This window comes from Pinus tabuliformis, chromosome 6 (assembly GCF_031772625.1).
Source record: "Pinus tabuliformis cultivar Carrire ecotype Pingquan chromosome 6, CPIR1, whole genome shotgun sequence".
Classification (NCBI taxonomy): Eukaryota; Viridiplantae; Streptophyta; class Pinopsida; order Pinales; family Pinaceae; genus Pinus; species Pinus tabuliformis.
Window position 1 is genome coordinate 1,282,522,055 of NC_142292.1, and position 21,206 is coordinate 1,282,543,260.

The 21,206-nt window shown below is 33.0% G+C and overlaps 1 long non-coding RNA gene across 2 annotated transcripts; it reads left to right on the forward strand.

Moving 5' to 3' along the window:
* Positions 1 to 9,402: 9,402 nt before the first annotated feature.
* LOC149263323 (uncharacterized) lies at positions 9,403 to 14,495 on the forward strand. 2 transcript variants are annotated; one of them, XR_016259250.1, is made up of 4 exons: positions 9,403 to 10,500; positions 10,672 to 10,978; positions 11,162 to 11,231; positions 13,618 to 14,495. It is a non-coding gene; the product is annotated as an uncharacterized LOC149263323 (long non-coding RNA). The 2 variants fall into 2 exon arrangements; XR_016259249.1 differs by having other exon boundaries at positions 10,672 to 11,231.
* The last annotated feature ends 6,711 nt before the right edge of the window (positions 14,496 to 21,206 follow it).

The following is a 21,206-nucleotide window of genomic DNA, read 5'->3' on the forward strand; positions in this document are numbered from 1 at the left end:
AAGACAAAAGGATGAGTTCTTTGGAGTCTATTAATTGGTTTTCAAAAATATAATTGGAAGGTTTTGATTTTCTTTTTCCACAATTAATAATTAGAGAATGAGATACTTTTGATAAATTTGGTTAAAAAAACACATATTGTTTTAACAAAATAGACTTTTTTCTACTACTCAAAATAATGGAAAATGAAACACCATAATAACACTTTGGCCCTTCTTCCATTAACCAGAAAAATTTGGTTTTGAAAAAATGTATTTTGAGGTTTTTGTATAGTCATTTATTTAAAGTTATCTAAAATCTTAAAATTACCATATGACAAATTAATGTAATGATTACAAATATGAATTACTTGTTATATCTTTGAGGTGGTTACTGAAAATAGAATTATTTATGAGTCATTTGTCATGTTTTTTTTGTAAATATCAAACTAACAAAGTACATTTATTTATGAGTCATTTGTCATGTTTTTTTGTAAATATCAAACTAACAAAGTACATTTGAGACTCGTACACACCTTAATAAATAAATAAAATATGCAAGATTAGATTTAAGAGAAAGAACATTATAATGAATTCAATGGTCACTGAAAATAGAATGGGTTCCATTTCTCACTTACTTAGTAAAAATCACAAAACAAAGGATATTTGAGATTCATGTCCACCTTAATAAATAAATTTAACTATATGGTTTGTGTACCATTTTTTCATGTTTTTAGTAAAAATCACATAATTTAAACTCGTACACATATCAATAAATAAAATATGCAAAATAAGATTTAAAAGAAATAATAGTATATTGAATTTAGTGAGAGAAATAATAATATATTGAATTTTGTGAGCTCTTTTGTTTGTGGGCATTTGTCTTATAATTTGAGGTAAAAAAATTATGTATAATTATATAATTATGGGATTTAGTGACATATTTACATTATTAACATATTTATTACTTGTTTCAATAGGTTATTGATGTTTCTTTTTTTGTATCAAGTAATTAATTTGATTTATCATTTTGTCATTATGGGAATATTGAGGTAAAAAATAGACTCAAAACAAAAAGGTACTAACAAAATTTACTTTAAAAGAACCAATAGGATTCAAGATGATATGTCATCCCTAAAATATTTTGAAGGGAAAAGAACAAAATTTACTTTAAAAGAACCAATAGGATTCAAGATGATATGTCATCCCTAAAATATTTTGAAGGGAAAAGAACAAAATACACTCATTAGATGCTAAATTAAATACCACATACATGGAGCACATGAAGAAAGTTGTTTTTTTTTCCAAATAAACAAAAGATTCCCATTGCATGAGAATTAAATTCCACATCCAAAAATACACGAAGAAACTTATTTTTTCTTTTTTCTTTAACATTTTTATTTTATTATTTCCCTTTGTAGAAATCAAAACCCCCAATACTAGAAGATTTTTTCTAATAAAATAATAATATATCTTAAATAAAAGGTACTAACAAAATTTACTTTAAAAAAACCAATAGGATTCAAGATGATATGTCATCCCTAAAATATTTTGAAAGGAAAAGAACAAAATTTACTTTAAAAGAACCAAAAGGATTCAAGATGATATGCCATCCCTAAAATATTTTGAATGGAAAAGAACAAAATACACTCATTAGATGCCGAATTAAATACCACATACAAGGAGTACATGAAGAAATTTGTTTTTTTTCCAAAAAAATAAAATATTCTTATTGGATGAGAATTAAATTCCACATCCAAAAAATACACGAAAAAACTTATTTTTTCTTTTTTCTTTAAAATTTTTATTTTATTATTTCCCATGGTAGAAATCAAAACCCCCAGTACTAACCTTTTTTTTTCCTAATAAAATAATAATATATCTTAAATATGTCCAGACAAACATTAGACATATATTAGACATATGTCACATGGAGTAAATCAAACCAGCCTTGGATAAGGTAATTCGACCAGCATTTTAAATCAAAATCATCATCAAAATGTGTTTGACCATGAAAATAATGTCGAGGAATATTGTGATTTATTATAATGAAAAGTTAAATGGGAGAAAACTCTTATTTACGAGGACTTCCAAACCAAAAATTGAAATTGGGTGTATTGAGAAGTTTCAATGATATGAAATGCATTGTAGTAATAACTATTTATATATAAAAAATTATTTATAAAAAAGTAATAGTGATATATAATTTTAAAATCAAGTAAGTAATGGTAGGGTGTTTACTATGGTTTTATTTTATTTATGCATGTATAGTTTTTAATTTTGTTGCTATTTATAGATTAGGGTAATCATATAAAATAAATGGTTGGGAAATGTTTGCTAGTAAATATTTACTTAATCTTACTTTTTAAATTGCTAAAATTAAAAAAATTAACTAAATTATATTTTTATAATTGATGATGATGATGATAACTAAATTATATTTTTATAATTGATGATGATGATGTATTTTTAAAGGCAAATGTATTTAAAAATATATTAAATTTTTTTATCATCTGTTTAGCATGTCATAACATAATTCTAACCAGAGAAAATCTCCAAAAAAGAGGTTGGTCTCCAAAAAAAGGTTGGGGTGGACCTAACTAGTGTGCACTATGTCAAAGAGACTAGAAAATGTAGACCATATTTTCATTCAATGTCCTTTTATAAAAGAGGTTTGTTCTAACATATCTATTATCTATCAGTGCCCATCCTTTCTTGGATACCATACCTTTTTCATGGTGTTTACAGGTATGGATAGAGAAAATGAGGAAGACAGATTGATTTGAACTTCAAGATACTATAGTGTGGACTCTCTAGTTACATCGTAAATGGGTGATAATTGATGATATAAAATAGTCTCTAGGTCTAATAGTTTCAAGAATAAAAACAAATTTTAAATTGTCATAGGCCTAGTTGTGAGTAAATACAATGAAGGGTCCATTGCTAGATTTCTCTACACCATGGGTTTTTTTTTAATGGTTTGAGCTTAAACAGGAAATTGTGGGGCAAAGATGATTTTGTTTATAAATCGAAATCATTGGTTTAAACTTTTCCTTGGTGAAGGGATATAAATCGAAATCATGGCAAAGATGATTTTGTTTATAAATCGAAATCATTGGTTTAAACTTTTCCTTGTGAAGGAATATAAATCAAAATCATTAGTTTAAACATTTCCTTGGTGAAGGGAAGGGGACAAATAATTTTGTTGAACTATTAAGTATGGGGGGCATCCTGGTTTTGGTTTACAACTTCTTCTACATCCTTGGCAACAAAAGATCAAAGATCTTTGGGAGAGATTTCACGAACTCAGGATTTCTCACATTCATAGATGTCACAATAGGCTTGCCGATTTTTGTTCAATGAATTTTTTTCATTGGATTTAGATGTTTTGAGTGTAAAGGAGTTGTTTGGGGAGACATTAATAACTTGAGAGAGCTCCTGTTATTCTAAATATTTTGTTTTGTGACATTTTTGTGCCACAACTCAAGGATTACTGCTAGACCAATATATGTGTTAGATAGCTAATCCTTGGGATTAATCTTGGGTCAGTTTGGGTAGTTATTAGAGTCCAAGAACTGCCGGGAACTAATTCAACGGTTTCCTTTATGTATTTATATGTACAACATGTACATAATCTTTAGAGATTGATTAACATACATTTGATTTGGTTTCCAGTCTCATGTGTTCTACAGTGGTATCAGAGTGAGTGAGATGCTCTATTGAATGAGAGAATGGTTAATTTTCTCTATCAAATAGAATGAATATGAGACTTCAGAGGTTAATTTGAATGTTATAAGAGCCCTGATTGATTTGTTTCTAAACCCCATGTATTTGAAGTCTATGGCGTAAAGGAGATGCAGAGCATGAAGGCTATGAGGATAGTTGAATGCAAAAGAAGGTTAGCCCAGTGGGACACATAAACTATTGACTCTTTGTAAGTTTTATAACTTTCTGTCATAATGAAAGAAGATTGGAGAAATTCAGTGGTATAAAGTTTTTTTTAACATATCCTTGGAAGTTAGAATACATGTTGGAGTTTTGAGTGCTTGTTGTTCTCAATAAAAATTTCCAATACTGAGTCGAATACCAATAATTGTTGGATTGTTTGCTAAAAGTCTAAGTTCCATGCACCCAAGGGCCACTTGTTATTTTAATTTTGGGAGGCTTTATTTGGATTTACTGCGTGAAAGGGGAGTTTACGTTCGGTGAAATTTATGACAGATAGTATTTGCATTCACAATAAAATTTCTAAAGGATAGTATTTGCATTTACTACAGTAAACAAGAGTTTAATCACAGTAAAATGTCTAAAGGATAGTATTTGCATTTACGACAGTAAACAAGAGTTTAATCACAGTAAGTAAAGTTTCTGAAGGATAATATTTACATTTACTGCAAACCAGAGTTTTTACTGAAATATTTTTGAAGGATACAAAGTTTTTACTGAAGGATTTCTAAAGGATACTTAAAATGAAAGATATATATATTTTTGATGGTTTGAATTAAATTTTTAAATGAAGAGTGGTCAATTTTCTGGTTGTCCTAAATTTAAAAAAGAGATTTTGTCAGTTTATATATTGGGCAAACATAGATTGCAACCGAGTGGGAAGGGGACTGTGAAAATTTTGCAGCGAAATCTCAGACCAATGAGTAACTGGCTATGCAAAGCTTGCAATAGAGAGAGGTATAACGTATAAGAAGTCGGTAAGCATGGAAGAAATGGAATTCACATTAAATTGTGGTGCAACTGAAAATTATTTAAATAATAATTTATAATGTGAACACTTATTTTTGAGAAAGCTATGAAAGTTTTCTTTAAATTGAGAAAGAAAGAGTAAGGAGTAACTCTCAGGATGTCGCCATAATGTTCACATGTAAAATTCACTATTAAAAATATTAAAGTCAACCAACAAACTTTACGTAAAAGGAGCCAAGATAAAAGAAGTGGTAAGGCTTGCTCCTTCCTTCTCTTATTTTTATTAAATGGATTAATTTTTATTGGTGGAAAGTGGAGAAAAGGAGCTTCTCGGGAATGACATCAAGTTTTGATTTTGTTTTAGTTGAAGTTTAAATAACATAGTTTATGGATATAAAATCAAGAAGGGAAAATGACATTGTGGTTAGTGAAGATTATATAGTTATTTGGTGTATTAAAGGTCTCAAGTCCAAATCTTTATATAGACAATTTTGAAAGATATTTTTTAAAGAGCTAATTTTTGGAGATAGAGTTTATGGATATAAAATTAAGAAGGGAAAATGATATTGTGGTTGGTGAAGTTTATATAGTTATTTGGTCTATTGAAGGTATCAAGTTCAAATTTTTATAGAGACAATTTTGAAAGATATATATATTTGTTTAAAGCTAATTTTGGGAGATAGTTTTCGAGGTTGTGAACATGATTTCGATATTTTGGAGGTTGTGAACATGATTTTAGTTTCCATCGATTGGTGACCCTAAGCATGTTACTATTTGATAAATTTGCAACTCATGCATATTGGATATAACTCACAACAAACTTGAGTTTTCATGGTATTCATTGTATGGAGCAAAGATAAAAGTTCTTAATTGTGTAGTTGTAGCTATATAATCTCTTTATTCTTGAATATTCTTTGTAAACGGGTGCATTTTCGGTTGAACCTGACACCTGGTTAATTCATCATAATTTTTTTTTTTTTTATATTGGGTGCATTTTCGGTGGTAGCTGACACCCTTTTTTCAAAGTTGATTGCTAAAGAACATGATCAAAGTTGATGATCTGTTGCAGTTATTATGCAGTTTAATGTCATCCATAGTTCATAACAATGTCGAAGTCATCAAGGACACACTTTCTCACATCCACTCCTATTTGCAAAATGTGAAAAGCAAAATTGAATTTTTGGAGCTAGAATCCCAATTTCAGCGAGAAGAACTATGAAAGAAGAATTATGAACTTGTTCTTGTTCAGAATAATAATTTGTTTGGGCCCGATCATCAATCAAAAAAGAATCAGAGTAATGTAGTGGTTTCAAAAGGAAATGCAACTGAAAGTTCTTATGAGAAGCCTGATATTCCTAAAAATTTCATATGGTCATGGGAAGAGATTAGACATAATAAACACATAACTGGTTTGGGTTACAAAGAGGATATTCTGGATGTATCTTTTTACATACCAGATTTTGCGAAACCGATACAATTCCGAAGCGCTGAATTTCTCGATGGTGTTGTTCTAGAACAAGTTGATAGATGCCAACAGTGTAATAGAGTTGGACATATGAAAGATCAGTGTTTTGATCTTCACCCGTGTGAGCATTGCAAAAAGAGAAATCATCATACAAATATATGTTCTAGAAAGAAGACTACTGCAAGAGAGAAGGTAAATTTCGGATGGATTGCTTCTTTGGATTAGACCAAAACAACCAAGAAGATTTATAGGGCATATCGAAGAATATGTTCTAGAGTGATGACTAGCCTTGCAGTGACGAAGAGTACTTCTCACCTTGTATCCAACAAGGGGGGAATTGTTGATGATTTGCTACAGGTTCAAGTTCAAGATGTCAAGCGAGCCTGTGTCAGAGTTGAATTGATCGAGTTGATTGAGCACTTCCATGTTTGGAATTGTTCGAGGAACTTCTGTGATAGTTCCAAAGTTTGTGGTCACCTTAAAACCACATTTTTTATTGTTCTGAGAACCACTATGAAAGTTCCAGAGTTGGTATTGGTTGAGACTTTGAGTTCTCCAATCTTGGTTTGTGGTCATCCTTAAAAACCATTTCTTGAGAGACATTCAACTCTTGGCTGAGATGCATTTTTGCATTTTGAGCTCTCATTCTTGGACTTTGGTATATCCCTTCGGATTAAGGGGGGACTGTTAGATAGCTAATCCTCGGGATTAACCTTGGGTCAGTTTGGGTAGTTATTGGAGTCCAAGAACTCCCAGGAACTAATTCAACTGTTTCCTATATGTATTTATATGTACAACATGTACATAATTCTTAGAGATTGATTAATATACATTTGATTTGGTTTTGAGTCTCGCGTGTTCTACAATATGTATGTTCTCAAATTCCATAGGTCATTGATATTTGAGCAAGAAATAGGTTGAAAGTTTTATTGTCTATGCATACTTTTGATTCTATATGAATAGTAAGTATGTGATTTTTCAATGGGGAAAAAAATTAATATATAAGTTAAACATATATACATTTAAAAAAAATCACATAACAAATTTCTTAACCATGGAAATTCTTAATTTGTAAATAGGCTTTGTTACAATACTATGGGTTAATACCATGGCTCATCAATACCACATGCACAAAAAAACCATAACTCATTTCTAATGACGCTTGTTTATATGACATTTTTTTAATTAATAAATTTAATTAAAATGGGAAAAATGTATAATTATTTTGGAAATAAATTTCAATCTCTAATTTATGTATATTGTTTAGAATATTCTAAAATATTCCATAATTTGTGTATATTGTTTAAAATATTCTATAAAAGGTAAATTTTACCATTCAATTATCTAATAATTATTGAAAATTAAATAAAACACTGAAAAACCTATTTTAAAATAGGCATATTTATGAACAAAATTAAATAATAATAATATATTTATATTTAGGGAAAAAACCATCACCACGGAAAAGACCTTAGACACTTGACATAATCAAGGACATGGTAGCTCAACTTACTCACGGAACGGCGTTGCAGGTGTGAAGACAAATAAGTGGTAGATGAAGTAAATCAGAGGGACGGTGTTGCAGTTGTAAAGACAAATAAGTACACATGGAAATTGAGTGCAACATTATGCATATAATCCAAACGAACAAAAGTTAGAAGAAAAGGGCAATTGACCAGCACAAGATCCAAACAAACCATAACTACCTCCTCCCTTATTGACCATTGAGAGAGCCGCGTTAACAAGGAGAGAGAGCCATCAAAATGTGTGTCTCCATCGCTTTGACCAGAAGTTAGTACCTAATGTCAAATCCATAAACATAACTTCAATATAAGAAATTTACACACTATGGAATGCAATAATTCCACTTTTTAAAAGTTGACATTTATTTATTGAGGAGCTCGTACAAATACAAGCAGTAAATAAATAAGCTAAGTAAAGTGTATTAAAATCTCATACATTAAAAGTATTTGACTTAATTTTAAGTACAGGCCCCAAAAATTCTGGAGATTTAAGGATGGATCTTTTAGCACAAATGTATAGTCAAATGCACTTTAGGCACCTAGCTTTAGGAATTTCTCAATTATTGTACTGCTCGTAAAACGTGTCCGCCTCATATTTATTCTTTCTAGGGTTACTATTAACAATGGAAAGTATTTGTAATCTCAATTCAAACTTATAAAGAGGGCATGTAATTAATGTGATTTGATGATAAATTGGTTCAAATGGTTGGAGGCATGTGCATAGGGTGATATTTGATATTAGGGCATATTAGGGTGATATTTGATTTTTGCTTTTGTACGAACCAAGCAATATATATTTATTATAAATCTCAGGTCGTCTCTTAAATATATATAAAAAAATTGTCTATCTTCGCCTACCCTACTATGCTATAGCAAGCATGGCATGCGATATAATTTTTTAGTGTACACATTTAAACAAATATTTTCTCATATATAATAATAATAAGTGAATGGTATAACCAAGACAAAGTTGTATAACCGATACATAAAATGTCTCCCAACAACAGGTTGTCTTTTAACTAAAAGTGGAAATATTGAATGCCCTAATAGGTTATCCCCACCGAGGTTAGCCCGCTTGATCTGCTCCATATAATCATATTCAAATTAATATCGTCTTCTTGATTTGACATTTGATTTTGTCGCATAGCAATATGTGGGATTAAATAATTGAGGGGTGATTTTCATTATAAAATATTATCTGGCCATTTATGATTAAGCTAATTTCGTTAGCAAAGTGGTTGGTGGTATGTGTGACGGGGAATTTAAAATAAAACATTTACAGTTCAGCGTATCTAATTTAAACAAACTTGTTTCAATTTTGTTGCTAAATTCTAAATATGGTCACGATTCACGGCTAAAAGGTCAAGCGGTCGAGTCATCTAATTTAGCGGAAGTCTAAATATGATGATGATTTACAGTTAAGAAAAGGTCACCTTATCTGGATAAGCATGCAAGTGTTATAAAGTGTAAACATGATGATGAATAAGACATTTCACACTTCACCTCATCTAAAGATAGACGAGCTTGTGCCAATTTTACAGTGATAAAGCATTACATGTTAACGTCTAAATATGATCATGATGGAGACGGCATTTAGTGTTAAGTCTGGAAAAAGAGGTCAAATGCCTTACCCGGAGGACACGGCATTTAGTGTCAAGTCTGGAAGAAAAGATGAAATGGCTTAGCGAGAAGAGGGCTTAGTAATGGAAAACATAAAGACGGGAGGGAGGGAGAGGAGGAATGCTTGATGCTTAGAATTAAGTCTAGGTTTTCGGTGTGTGGCATCTCGCGCAAGCCGCGGCATCATGTGAATCCTGCGCATATGCTTTTACAGGCAATTAATGCGATACCCGCACATATACTTTTAGGGGCAATTAAGGTTCCGTGTTTCTTTCTAATTTTGTCAATGTACAGAAGAGATGCTTCCGGAGAGAGAGAGAGGGCAATAATAAGTAGAGGCGAAGGGGTTGTTTCTTCCTCATTGCATTGCATGGGCACATTGGAAGAATTGTGGTTATTCGCGGTACTGCTGCACGGCTCGCGCCAACAGTATTGAAGATAAGAGCTGGAGATCTGGCATTCATTTTTCACTGTCCTGTACATATAGCAAGTGGCCATGGTAAGGCCGTCGTCCGCCCACTGTTTCTCCTGGGTTTTCGTCTCTTATTACTCCCCGCTAACCCCACACGTCCTTGTTCTTCTGCCTTATTCCCTAATCGCGTTTTCTTGGGCCATGAATTAATCCGTCTATCATCACAATTTGTCCAGATCTGAGACGAGTGCATTTCTTTTTCTTCAGATCTTCACTGCAGGCCCTCTTTCTTGGATATGCAATTTCGGATTCTGTGCTGTTGCTGCCTTAATGTCGGATTGAGTTTTGGCACATCCAATGATCGATTCTTTGCAGAACCTTATGTGCACCGATTGAGTGTTTATTTCCATTATTTTTTTGTTTGTCTGTAGAGGCCGCGCCTCGATCTGTTGAGTGCTGACAGAAGAGAGTGAGCACACATAGCAGGAGCTCATGAGATTATGAGTTCAGCCATGCGTGCTCACGTCTCTTTCTGTCAGCGGCTCCTCGGGAGCGATCTCAGGCTTTAGGTCCCTTCCCCTTCTGTGGCCCTAAATAATTTGTTAATAGCCATTTGTGTCCTTCCCTATTTCCAGCCGGCCGCTGTGGCCAAGATTCCAAAAGAAGAGCCCGTGGAAGTTCCCTTCCTTCACTAACGCGACCTCTGCTGCAAAAGACCAGACAATGGGAGAATCGGGAGTCGAGAAATGATATTATTGAGGCAAGCACGCTTCTCGAATTGCTACAAGGCCATGGCACTCAGTTCTGAGGTTATACTGATACCGTTGTCTTCCAAATCTTTGACTGATAGGCTATTTAAATCTTTTGTTTTTACTGCCACGAGATTCTTGATATCATAGAGATAACAATTTCGCTTAATATTATTTTATCTTTCTGCTACCCTAAGAAACACGCAAATCTGTGTGAATCATCGAATACAGGTCTCTCTGGTCCCCGTTGGAGGGAAATCCTCTCCCGGGCGTATCTTCTGTTTCTGCATGTGAAGTATTGCAGTCCCATCCATGGTAGCTCGGTCAGGGCTTCTGAAATTTAAGCATTTAAGACTGCGGCGGGTTGCTCAGATGTATTTCGATTTGTTTCGGTTTTCTTTGGATGATTTAGGCCGGGGAGTGGAGAATTAGATGAATATAGTAAGAATTAAATGCGCGACCTCGTTTGGTGCACCGGCACAGAAATCGATATTTTGATGAGACTTGATGAAGATATCTTTAAGCTTGGCTGAGAAAGGTTCGATTCTTGAAAACTGCTGTAGTTTTGGCCACGGAGTGGTCTCTTTGCCGACTATTTAGATAAAGAACAAATCAGCTGCATTAATTTTGCATACATTTAGGCCTCGTTGGAGACGATTTTCCCTTCACCTCATCCAAACTCTACCGAGAGGAAAAGTAACGAGTTTGCGTTGTGCGCTAGGGTTGCAGTAGCTTCCACTCAAGGACAAATGCGAATGCACATGTGAAACAAGGGACATTCAACGCTGTAGGTATGATATCCTCTCATCGTTACATCCTTGAATTTACATCCTTGAATTTGAATTGATAAAGACCGTAAGAAGGTCTTGTCGTGATTCTACTTTCTATAGACAAAATGAACTGAAAATTTCCAGCTTACGCAGAAGTTCTGATCTTATGGTTTCTATTCTCGCTGGAAGTATATTTGATACTTTTGGAAACTGGAAACAATCTAATGTATGTCACATTCTTATTAGGTAATAAGCGGGTAGTAAGCGATGATTGACATGTGGAATATCACGATCTGCTGTTCAGTTTTTTAATTTATTTTTATACTCTGAGCATGCTTATCATTTTCAATATCACAGTTCTTGATATTTTCCACACTGTGAGCGTGCTTTTCTTTTTCAAAATCACAGTCCTACATGCATCGATCAATGTAATTGCAATGGCTATTATACTGATGTACTTGGTTCGGAAATGGCAAACAAAAACAGCTAGACCTGACCGCTTGCCTGCTTTCATTTTGAGCCGAACAACGCGCCATGAATCTTTTCACGGAGTTGCAGATTTATGCCTTTGGAATAACATTTGGAGTCAAACAAGGCTGCATGAATCTTCTCACGGTGTTTCAGGATTTATGCCTTTATTGAATCACATTTGGAGTCAAACAAGGCTGCATGAATCTTCTCACAGCGTTCCAGGATTTATGCCTTTGAATCACTTCAGGCTATCCTTGTTAAGCTATGATAGGAATCTTTCCTTTTCTATTTCTTAATATTCTTTTCCTCCCTATCCGATTCCGTGCTGTCAATGTGAGTGAACTTTTTGTATCCTTGCCTATGGACAGATTTAAGGTCGAGTGACTTTCATAGATGTCTATGTCTCTGAAAAGAGAGTGCGGGATATGCTACTTGTTTCATCCATCAGTCGTCATCATAAGGCACCAACTTGATTTTTCTGAAAAGTCATTATTAGAAACCACTAGAATTCCCAATAACGTGGTCAATATGGAGACGAAATCCTTGGATGTTTCGATATAACAGAATTGCGCAATTGTTTTTTATTTCCTCGCATCCTAGCTTCTTTTACTCGTAGTTTTCTGGAAAACCATATGCAAGTAGTTGTCGCTATTTTAGTGTTAGAACATAGACTCATTTGTCTAGCAGATGATTCGTTCACTTTCTTGCAAAGCAAAGTTCTATTTCCATTGAGATTTTGCATTAAACTAGTGAAATCATCTTGACACACATTAGTTTATTACGCCTTAGAGTCAAAATTTTCAAACTAAAGGTAGTCGTAGTAGTTGTCCCTTGTAAGGTGGCAATCCAGGGAGAGGTATGTCAACTGCTTGCTCATAAAACACTGGTATCTTCCTTGTTTTATATTTTTTATTTATTTGTTTCGATCCTTTTGGTCTTATTTATTGTTTTCCACTATTGCCACGACATCAATTTTCTATTTCACCATAGACTCTTTACTAAATACTTCGAACTTTCTGCCAGGTAACTTTAATCTGAACATAGAAGTCTAGACATCGACGTTACTGATATCAATTTTTCAATCAACAGATTGTAAATTTACTACCAAATGTATTGTCCTGTAGGTCAAACGCCTTAACTGCTTGAAGAAATTATGCATTTTCCAGAGTTATCCATGTTTCATCACTGTTTTCGTCCTCGTCGATTTATCCTTTTGTTCTCCATTCTCACTTATCAATCAATCACGAAGGTTGCAGACACATTGGAATAAACAATAAAGCCGTAAATAAAGTTTCATGTTAAATAAAAAATGTATCTGTTTTTTCTCTGTGAAAAAAAATTCGTGTTAAATCAAAGGATATGCAGTAAGAATATTGTTTCCAACTAATGCCTCAGATTAACAGTTGATCTCCCGCCACCTGCAGATTTTTGTACAAGTTTTTATATGCCTAGCCGTCTGACAAACCACAGGATTCAGCTTAGAGTTTTTATTGGTTATCTTGGTGATTCTTTGGATAAGTTTGATATTCACAAGTACTAAATACAGAATTTCACCTAGGACATTTATGCTATTAAAACTGCGTTCACCTTTCATCTTGCTATATATTTGTCTGAGGGACTCCAGTCTCAATTGATTTGAATCAGCAACAGATGCTTGTACATGAGATAAATCAATTTTTACCAGCACAAAGTTATGTAGAATTTCACTCTCAATCTTTATGTCAATGAAACATCTGAATTTTTGCTTAGATATTTGTATGTAACTCTCGAATCTCAACTAGCTTGACTCAGCAACATAGATATGTTTATATCACCATATAATAATAATCTCGACCTTATTCTAGCACGAGATACACCAATTAATTTGTTGTTTTCTTTGGTATTTTTTTTTGAGTTTTCCAATGAAGTCATCGAAATCCTGAACGACTTTTTGCAGGTCAATGAATTATGCTGGCTGCGTCAAAGCATTTTCAATTTGCACTCCCTACTTTAATTAATTGAAGATGTCATAAAGTGGGAGCCATTTTCAGTAACCGCTGATGACCGAAATCATATATGCAGGCATTCAGGTATGCGTTTTTTGGAGAATCAAATTTGATAAAATTGCAAAAGAATTACAAATATTTATGCTGCCATTAAGCAAATTGCATTCCGATACTTTAAATGTAATGTAGTTTGCAATGTGTAGCTATCTCCATTCCTTTACAAATGTTGATCTACACCTGGACACAACGAGTATATAGGGTGTTAACTATACTCCAAAGCAAATATGCTTACCTAATTTAGGCCTAATTTAGGTTTTAAGTGATGCTAGACTCTAAAATCATGCTGTTATGGTAGGACTAGTCTCATGCCCTTCAAATTAAACCTCTTTGATGAGATCCTTGTCTTGCTACTTTGTGCAACGTTTCCCCCTTTTTACTTATGGCATTCTATCTAAGGATAATATGATTGATCGTGCAACCATTTTAGTGTGCCTTAATTTAGTTTGTTCGTATTTGTTAACTAATTTGTAACGGTGAGACAAAGGGTCTTTATGTGTTGGTTAAGGCACTCCTTTGCTCTGAGCACTTGGTTAAACAAAACGTGGAGGCTTGAAGATCCATTGGAGCTATTGGTTAGGTGTTTGTTTGAACGGCTCATGCCTGTGTTTGTTTGAAAGGTTCAAACCTTATTTACACCTAAAGTATGGGGTGGTTACTTTTTCATCATGAATTGGATGTCAAGGGTAAGCCACAAAGTTGACTTTACAAATTCAACATGTTCATTTTGCGATTAGGGTGAGAAAATTCAACATGTTCTTCGAAATGCCAACTTGTTAGTGCATTTGGGGCATAGCTTAGTTTGAATTTCATTTCCCTTTCCTAGCTCTCCTCCCATGGAAGGGGCCATTTCGGGGATAGTTGGATGGTTAGGGATAATTTCAAATTAATTTGGCTTTGCTATTGGTTTTATGTGGAAACATTATTGTATAGTTATATTTAATTAGGTTCTTCATCTCCAATTACTCTTGGGGATCGGTAAATTTTTAAGGCAGAAATGTCTTTACTCTTGTGAGTTCACCTACATGAATTTTGATATGATGTTGAGTTCTTCTCCATGGGGACTCGAGCTCATTTGATGGCCTCGTAGTTTTTGTAGCTTAATGCTTCTTGGCACCCCTATACCATTTTGAATCCTAATGGAGTTATTTGTTCTTTGAAGTAATACATGGAGCATTTTCTTTTGCTTTTTGGTCTTAGCTTACCATTTCTCACTATTTTATTGCCTTTCCAAAGTATTGGATGCATGAACTCAAGTGGAGCAACATGACAAGTCTCCTTGATTTATGTCATATTCTTTTAAGCTCTTTTACAATACTGGTTCACTTTCTCCATCATCTCTAATGGAAAATGGTATCTTAATTCCTTTTAATAGAAAATATTTTCTTAAGAAATAGAGTTGTTTAAAGCAATATCAACCATTGTTGGAAAAGACATTAATTATGAATTATTGTCTAGTGATATTCCTCTTGATAACTCACAATATTGGCATACCAAATTATAATTTCATCACTATTTTTTGCTAATAATCATGTTGCCACCATTATAATATTTTTCCTTTTGATGTTGTCTTTTATGTTCATGGTTTTCTTTTGGAGGTTTGATGATCGCTAATGCATAATTACTTTATTTCCAATCATCACAATTATGTTTCAAGGAAATTACATTATGACAACACTTTTACAAATTTGCCTATCAACCAACAAAAGAGAGTGACATTTGTCCATTGTTAGTGTCCCTTTCCCCTCCATTTTCATGCATGCTCCTTCACTTTTCCAGCTTTCATTTGTTCATGTGTTACCAACAACAATGATTTTGTTGTGTCAAGCCCACTACTACAACTATTTGCAACCACCAATGCCTACGGTTTAAGTAGCCCATGCCTAGTGGTTTCAAGCTCGTAGGATTAAGTAGCCCATGCCTAATGGTTTCAAACTCATATATATGGGTAGTTCTCAAAGTAGTAGGAAAGGTTTGGTCCATCATTACATCTATCTCCAACCACCATTTCTTACAAAATAAATAAACCCAAGTTTGGTGGATTCAAACCCTTGTACTTAGTAGTTTTGAAAGGAATTGGAAGGGATTACAATACCTTCTTCACATTTGGCTTGGGATAAATTAGTGCCATGTAGGAGTCCTTCCCAAGAGATTGACTGAAAGAAGGCACCCCATCTTGTTGATAAATGCTTTTTTAGTCAGTGTTGATAACTAGAGCTTGGTAAATAGAAGATGTAGAAGCAATTTTATGGAAATAGCCAATTTACCATTAATTATAGATAGTGATTTATATATAGTAAAAGATATCAATAGGGCCAAGCTAGGGCTAGCGGCTTCAACGAGGTTGCAAGAACTTTTTATGAGGAATCCCCCTCTAAGAAAAATCTTTGAGAACTCTTTAGGCTAAGTATTTTGTATTGACATGCAAATAGATGCAATTATTTTTGTGTAAGATTTAAAACAATAGATTACTTGTTTATAGGTACCATGACAATGTGTTAGATGGCCTTTCTCAACATAGATAATATTTTAATAGGTGCTATGTAAAATGTATTTCATGGTTATTGTTGATTTTGTGCATAGTTGGAGATTATATTGCATAGATTTAAGATCTTTAGGATGTTTTGTTAGAATGTAGATGTTTTATATCTTTATTTTTTAAATAAAAAATGTTCTATGTTGTATATATCTCTAGGATTTCTTGGCATGCTTTTATTATTTCAAAACCAAAAACTCTTGAATATATTATGGTGGTGTTCATTTACAACGTAATTTAGATTTGGAAGTGTCCCCACATGTAGGATGGGGTTGAAAAGTGGTTCTATTTAACCATCTTCTAATGTTATAATTCACAGTGAAACCCAATGGATGCTAGTATGTTGGTGACTAGTCTCAACCTAATTTATATCATCTGATGTTTAGAGTATGTGCAATCTTAATGATAAGTACTTTATATGACAGATAGGAGGTTATGCATATCAATAAATAAGAAAATATATCATCTTAGATTTAGTTAGTATGATTGATGAATGACAAGTGCTTCTTGTGGCTTCATGTGGTTACAAGAATGAGAAGCAAAGGCATGGGTTACTAGGGAACAATGAAAGGACAAAATATGACAATTAGACAATTATTAGTTAAATTCATTGAGTTTTTACTGTGTTAATGATAAGCTAATTTATAATGAGAAATTTTATACAAAAAATAGTTCAGAATCTTAGAGTTGAAAGCATGATGTGGACTTCTGTGTAGAAAACGTACACATAACAAGCTCATTTTGGTACCCTATTGATTACGTATACCGATTTGAAGTTTGTCTTTGCAAAATGAATGCTATAGGAGAATAGTTGTTGATGATACATGGAAACACACTTGGTCTTGTGAAGAGGCTTAGAAGCCCTCAAGTAAATACTTTACCATGTTGTATCTACTAGAAACTCCCTTCAATGAGGTGGACACATATCAAATATTAACAATCCAATTGAGTATTAGTGCATTTCTCCAATTTTGTAATTGTTATAGTCCACTTCCATTGGAATGAATATGAGTAATTACATTTTCAAAGATATTTAGCCTTGTCTCTCCACCAAGTTCTATAATGTTTTAATTTAGACAAGGGATTGATCCTATGCTTAAGAGGATGACCGTTCTTTCATATATGAATTCAAAAGCCTGACCCATACTATATTGGAGAAGATGTTACTCATAAATAAAAAGCATGCCTATCTAAGCATAGAGCCCACAAACCCATGCAAATAATGAGTAAATCCATAACAAATTGTATTTTAGATATTTATATATCCCTTAGAGAGATTTATTATTAAGGTTGCAACATAAATGTCACTAAACTCAAGTTTATTTCATTTCCTTCATTTAAATCAACTATAGTCATGGCTAGTTTCCCAAATTTGTTTCCATGGTGTGCCAACACTTTGAGAAAATAGGTAGTTGACGACCATGATTGTGAAAACTTGGCCATGCCCTTAGTTTGTGTTTATTTGGATTCCCAAATATCCCTTGATACTTCTAATAAATATTTTTTTGGATTCATTCTCATTCAAACCCTAGCTTCTTAAAAACATGGATAGGTGCAAAAACTAGTGTAACTATAGAAAACATACATATACCTCCTCTATATGCACCCATTTAGATAAAATATTATATCCACTGAATCCATCATTGATAGATAGGGCCTAAAAATGGAGGTCGAGTTATAAAAGAAGATTGCAATGTAAGATGGGAGAGCCATGTAGAGAATTTTGCACTACTATCATTTACATAAATGATAGATGTATCACTAGAAACAAGGTTGATATGGTATATTGATATATAAGGACAAATGGATGATGACATCCCTTTGTAAACATCAAAATCAATATCTTTGAGATAAATATTCCATATTGACACATTGACATGCATATATACATACAAATATTTAGGTGTAAGGTTTCTAAACATAGATAATTTGTTTATGGGGTATCATGTCCATATTTTTCTTTTCATTTTTTACTAGAGGGATAAAAAACTAAGCTTTTTCCATACTTGCATAAAATAAGGTTGATTTTGATTACTACCACTATATCTCGAGGTTAACCAAGCCACAATAGCATGCGACCCACAGGTTAATTGGGGGATTTGAACCTCGAATCTCCTAGTACACAACACTTCAATATCACAACAATCGCCAATTGAGATGACCCCAGAGGCTATCATGTCCATATGTTATATAGACTTTCTCAACATAGATAATTTCTTATCAAGTATTGTGTGAAATGTATTTTATGGCCCTTATTTATTTTGTGCATGGGTGGATATTAGATTGCATAGTTTAAATCTCTTTAGGGTATTTGGTTAGAATTTAGGCATTTATTCCTTTATTGAAATTGCTCATGAAAACCCACCACTCTTACCATATTATGATGACATTTATTTACAACTTCAAGAACAATGCTTTAGTTAAAAGCAATGAGTTTCTATTATGTTGAATGATAAGATAATTTCTAAGTAGAAATTTTGATACAAAATATAGGGTAGATTCGTACATTTAAAAGGTTGATATGGACTTGTGTGCGGAGACCTTACACATGAAGAAAACTACTTTAACAAGGGTTGTTTCCATGACTATGCTATCAATGATGTACATGGATATACATGGATGTCGAGTATTGAAACCATCTAAATTGGATAACTGAAGAATACCTTTTGTTTTTTTAGTGTTGGTCTTGCTATATGATATTGGAGTGCTCATATAAGAAAACAAATGTTTGATTACTTTCAAGTTTGTGAAGCTAGACATTCTTGTAAAAGATTGCCCAGATATACTTGATCTTGTTTGCTCTTTATTTTGTAGACAACATAAAATTGAAGATTTCAAAGCTCTAGTGAAAAACTTTGATAAGGAAAGAAAGAAACAAATCATCAAACTTTGTTAGAATTAGAGGTCAACAACATATCTATGGAAGATTGCGATATGCGCATGCAAGTGAAAATGTAATAAAAAGGGTGGTACTCAAACAGTGCACACATATATTGATCTTGTTTGCTCTTTCTTTTGTAGACAACATAAAATTGAATATTTCAAAGCTCCAGTTAAAAAAATTGGTAAGGAAAAACACGAATAATTCATTAATAAAAAATTATTACATTAAGTAGCTATTTATCACTTTAACTAGCTAAATGACTATAATTATTGAAATCATAAGTACAATGACCATATGTAGATATAGTTGAATAAAAGAATAATGCCATTCAAACTAGAAGAATGTTTAATCCATTTGATGTTTCTACTTTCAAAAAAGTAGAGGATATCTAGAAATACTATCTTAGTGGATGTGTGGAGGAAGCTTGTGAGCATTTTTGAAAAAGGTATTGTGATTCAAAAATCAAAGAGATTGAAGTTTGTGAACAATATACCATCTTAGTGGATGTGTGGAGGAAGCTTGTGAACATTTTTGAAAAAGGTAATGTGATTCAAAAATCAAAGAGATTGAAGTTTGTGAATAATATACCATCTTAGTGGATGTGCGGAAGTAACTTGTGAGCATTTTTGAAAAAGGTAATGTGATTCAAAAATATAAGAGATTGAAGTTTGTGAACAATATATATGATTGAGAGATATAACATAGTAATTTTTTAGGTAAGGAAGATGATGGAGAAGCATATTTAGATTTTACCATTGATGAGTTCAACATTTAGTATGTTTTGAATTTGGTTGCATAAGTGAAATGATTCTACCAAAAGAGACATGGGAAGTTGCGGGTCATCCAAAGTTGGTTTATTATTGATTATATTTGAAGCAAACAAACATATTACAATTATGTCTTGTTAGAAGTATGAGAGGAGATTTGGTTGATTTGAATGTTTTCGAGAGGAGAAATTTTGTATTCAATTAAATTCCTTGATGATGATGATGCATATTCTACATTTAAGGGCCACTTATTTGCAAGAGAATTGATTCTACCGAAAGAGACATGGGAAGTTGCGGGTCATCCAAAGTTGGTTGATTATTGATTATATTTGAGGAAAAAAACATATTACAATTATATCTTGTTAGAAGTATGAGAGGGATTTGGTTGATTTGAATGTCTTCAAGAGGACAAATTTTGTATTCAATTAAATTCCTTGATGATGATGATGCATATTCTACGTTTAAGGGTCACTTATTTGCAAGAGAGGTCAAACCTATTTTTTCACTTTGAATTAGGGAGGATGTTGTTAAAGGGTAAGGATAAGAAGGGGATTCGTACAATGGATTATGGTGATGGCCACTAATTTATGGAGGATGATAAAGGATGAAAATACATAAAAAAAAACTAAGTAACACAACATGTCCTTGCATTGCCCCTCATGTTATGTATTTCACGTGTCAAATATGACATGTGTGACACATGTCCAACATGATTTTTACTTGTGCCTTGTTTGCAGTACATGAAATTGACTGGTGTCAGACACAAGTCCTACTAGTGTCCTGAAATTTAGATTTGTCGAGTGAAAAAGTATCTTAAAATAGATTTTTTGTCTCAGCCTCACGTAATTTAGTCATAGGTTTGGAGCTCTTAAAGGTTTCAGAGTGTAGTTGAGGGTGATTAAGAAATGTTAGAAGATATTCCAAGTGTTGTGAAGTGGATTTTTCTAGGCGCTACTAACGTTATGTAATTAATGTTAAATATTAAATTTTGAAGTAAAAGAGATAACTTTTTAACATGACCATTAATTGTTTTAGGATGTTTGAGAGGTTCCAACCTCATTGGATTTTATATGACGAAAGTAGAATTTTAGAACCCACTTAAAACCATGAGACTCAACAGTTTTCAAACTTCAAGATTTGGTGGGGTTGCAATGTTTCCATTCTTGATTCTGTCATGTTTGAGGGTATAGAACTAACATTCTATTAAGAGCACCAAGCCATTTATATACCTCGATGTTGGTGAAAATGATTGTTAAACTCTTCTATCATGACCCTAGTAAAATATACCCATCCCTA